This window comes from Schistocerca cancellata, unplaced genomic scaffold, assembly GCF_023864275.1.
Source record: "Schistocerca cancellata isolate TAMUIC-IGC-003103 unplaced genomic scaffold, iqSchCanc2.1 HiC_scaffold_123, whole genome shotgun sequence".
NCBI lineage: Eukaryota > Metazoa > Arthropoda > Insecta > Orthoptera > Acrididae > Schistocerca > Schistocerca cancellata.
Genome location: NW_026046173.1, coordinates 17501 through 21424, shown reverse-complemented (window position 1 = coordinate 21424; position 3924 = coordinate 17501). Strand labels below are relative to the sequence as shown.

Sequence of the window (3924 nt, the reverse complement as noted above, 5' to 3'; positions counted from 1 at the left end):
GCCTTAACCTAACCCACGTTGTGCCTTAACCTAACCCACGTTGTGCCTTAACCTAACCCACGTTGTGCCTTAACCTAACCCACGTTGTGCCTTAACCTAACCCACGTTGTGCCTTAACCTAACCCACGTTGTGCCTTAACCTAACCCACGTTGTGCCTTAACCTAACCCACGTTGTGCCTTAACCTAACCCACGTTGTGCCTTAACCTAACCCACGTTGTGCCTTAACCTAACCCACGTTGTGCCTTAACCTAACCCAAGTTGTGCCTTAACCTAACCCACGTTGTGCCTTAACCTAACCCACGTTGTGCCTTAACCTAACCCACGTTGTGCCTTAACCTAACCCACGTTGTGCCTTAACCTAACCCACGTTGTGCCTTAACCTAACCCACGTTGTGCCTTAACCTAACCCAAGTTGTGCCTTAACCTAACCCACGTTGTGCCTTAACCTAACCCACGTTGTGCCTTAACCTAACCCAAGTTGTGCCTTAACCTGCTCTGTAATTGGCATATGACACGTTACATTAATCCAGTGTTGTCTAACCACAACCCTCTGAATATAGTTCGCTACTCGCACCGCCCACCCTCTTGTGTATCGTTTCATGTTCAACACTTCGCAAGTGTTGCTTACTTTTTACATGCTCCCGCTGTACACTGTAATGTGGACGACTGCAGGATGTACATCGCCCCCACCCTCCCCCCTGCCTTCGCACGCTGGTCGTTCAGGTGCTTGCGTGTTCAATGCCCTTCGCAGCTGTTCACTGGCATTCGCATGTCGAAGCGCTCAGTCTACGTCGTGGTACGGCCTGTGTCCACTGTCCGCTGATGTCGTAAGCTTAACCCTCACATTGTACTGCACATAGGTCCGTATGTACTGCATGATACGCTGTGGCACATGTGTGACCGTACAACGACTGCGCCCAACAACAGCGAACCATACGGTCCAAATGTTGTGCACTCAGCCACGTGCCGTCTCCCCATAACAGCTACATTGCAGTGTGGTACGCCATAGAGACGTGTGGGATTAACGGACGCCCTGGATGGCGATCAGCATGAGCCGTCTGTTGATGTAGTGGCGCGTGTATTCAAACGTAGTCGTCTCTTCTCACACAGTGTGATAGCATGGTGCACCGCGTTCCACATCTGCGACATGGTACAGATGCTGGTTGACAGTCGGTCTCGTAATGGACATCGCATACGTAGGGGGCCACCTCCCACGTGTTCTCTAGTCGTGCACATTTTGTTGCGTGTATGTGGGCAGACGTAGTGTGTCGTGACACCTAACAGACAGGTATGCAATAATCGTTGCATTTGCAAACTGGGATGGACGTCTACGTTTGCTGGTGACGTTACGCAAATGAACAACTGGTAAACCCATTGTGGTGCGGTTGTTGTTGCTGGAGGTAAATCAGTAAGGGCAAATCTGTGTGTGAAGCGATACGCGGCGGTGGCTGGGTGGGACCGTCCCCGGCCGGTGAGGGGGGGCCGCCCGGCGTGCTGGCCGCGCGGTGCGTGGGCGCACGCGCTACAGCCGGCTGGTGGGGGCGCCCAGTGGCAGGCGCGCCGGCCGACGGACGCGGCAGGCGGCGCAGCTGCGCGCCGGGGCACCCTGCGCGCGGCGCCGGGCGGCCAAAGTGGGTCCTCGCGGGCCCGGTGCGAAGCGCGGTGGACATCTGCAGTGTGCTGGTCCGACTGAGGACTGTGTGCGTTGAGGATGCGCCGCCGCCCGGCACTCGGCGCCGCGACGCCGTCTGCTGCTCGGTCGCCCCAGCGGTTCTCGCTGGTGGTTTGTATCGCAGTTGTGCAGACGTGTTGGCACGTGCGCTGTGCTGGGAGAGTTCGCTTCGGCACCCACGTGGGGCCTTTGCCCTTCTGTGGCGCTGGCGTTGGAGCTGCCGGTCACCGTAGGTGGCGCGTGTTGTCTCCCGCCGGCAATGCCACGACAGCACGCTCCCGGGCCTCTGTCGGCAGCGGCAAGCTCAGTTGGGAGCACGGGTGGTCGCACCTAAAGCGTCTACTCGCCTAACTCCGGGCGATTGCGCCTCTCTCGAACCCGACCAAGTACTTAGGACGGCGCTGCGCGCCGCCGGGACCTGAGAGGGTTTCGAGGTGTATTGTGCAGGGGAGCTCAGCCTCCTCCTGTTTGCAGAATAATTGAGCGGACGCTTGCGTGTTCGCGCGGGCCCCTGGGACACACTCCCGGGCGGCCGGCTGCTCAGCTCTAGTTGACGCAGCTCCCTGGTTGATCCTGCCAGTAGTCATATGCTTGTCTCAAAGATTAAGCCATGCATGTCTCAGTACAAGCCGCATTAAGGTGAAACCGCGAATGGCTCATTAAATCAGTTATGGTTCCTTAGATCGTACCCACGTTACTTGGATAACTGTGGTAATTCTAGAGCTAATACATGCAAACAGAGTCCCGACCAGAGATGGAAGGGACGCTTTTATTAGATCAAAACCAATCGGTCGGCTCGTCCGGTCCGTTTGCCTTGGTGACTCTGAATAACTTTGGGCTGATCGCACGGTCCTCGTACCGGCGACGCATCTTTCAAATGTCTGCCTTATCAACTGTCGATGGTAGGTTCTGCGCCTACCATGGTTGTAACGGGTAACGGGGAATCAGGGTTCGATTCCGGAGAGGGAGCCTGAGAAACGGCTACCACATCCAAGGAAGGCAGCAGGCGCGCAAATTACCCACTCCCGGCACGGGGAGGTAGTGACGAAAAATAACGATACGGGACTCATCCGAGGCCCCGTAATCGGAATGAGTACACTTTAAATCCTTTAACGAGTATCTATTGGAGGGCAAGTCTGGTGCCAGCAGCCGCGGTAATTCCAGCTCCAATAGCGTATATTAAAGTTGTTGCGGTTAAAAAGCTCGTAGTTGGATTTGTGTCCCACGCTGTTGGTTCACCGCCCGTCGGTGTTTAACTGGCATGTATCGTGGGACGTCCTGCCGGTGGGGCGAGCCGAAGGCGTGCGACCGCCTCGTGCGTGTTCGTGCGTCCCGAGGCGGACCCCGTTGAAATCCTACCAAGGTGCTCTTTATTGAGTGTCTGGGTGGGCCGGCACGTTTACTTTGAACAAATTAGAGTGCTTAAAGCAGGCAAGCCCGCCTGAATACTGTGTGCATGGAATAATGGAATAGGACCTCGGTTCTATTTTGTTGGTTTTCGGAACCCGAGGTAATGATTAATAGGGACAGGCGGGGGCATTCGTATTGCGACGTTAGAGGTGAAATTCTTGGATCGTCGCAAGACGAACAGAAGCGAAAGCATTTGCCAAGTATGTTTTCATTAATCAAGAACGAAAGTTAGAGGTTCGAAGGCGATCAGATACCGCCCTAGTTCTAACCATAAACGATGCCAGCCAGCGATCCGCCGCAGTTCCTCCGATGACTCGGCGGGCAGCCTCCGGGAAACCAAAGCTTTTGGGTTCCGGGGGAAGTATGGTTGCAAAGCTGAAACTTAAAGGAATTGACGGAAGGGCACCACCAGGAGTGGAGCCTGCGGCTTAATTTGACTCAACACGGGAAACCTCACCAGGCCCGGACACCGGAAGGATTGACAGATTGATAGCTCTTTCTTGATTCGGTGGGTGGTGGTGCATGGCCGTTCTTAGTTGGTGGAGCGATTTGTCTGGTTAATTCCGATAACGAACGAGACTCTAGCCTGCTAACTAGTCGCGTGACATCCTTCGTGCTGTCAGCGATTACTTTTCTTCTTAGAGGGACAGGCGGCTTCTAGCCGCACGAGATTGAGCAATAACAGGTCTGTGATGCCCTTAGATGTTCTGGGCCGCACGCGCGCTACACTGAAGGAATCAGCGTGTCTTCCTAGGCCGAAAGGTCGGGGTAACCCGCTGAACCTCCTTCGTGCTAGGGATTGGGGCTTGCAATTGTTCCCCATGAACGAGGAATTCCCAG

At 55.2% G+C, this 3924-nt stretch overlaps 1 non-coding gene across 1 annotated transcript in view; it reads left to right on the top strand.

Moving 5' to 3' along the window:
• Positions 1-2234: 2234 nt before the first annotated feature.
• The window catches only part of LOC126112070 (small subunit ribosomal RNA), a 1909-nt gene continuing 219 nt past the window's right edge, over positions 2235-3924 (top strand). Inside the window, exon 1 of the ribosomal RNA XR_007524284.1 lies at positions 2235-3924. This exon is cut by the window's right edge and continues 219 nt beyond it. This is a non-coding gene — a ribosomal RNA (small subunit ribosomal RNA).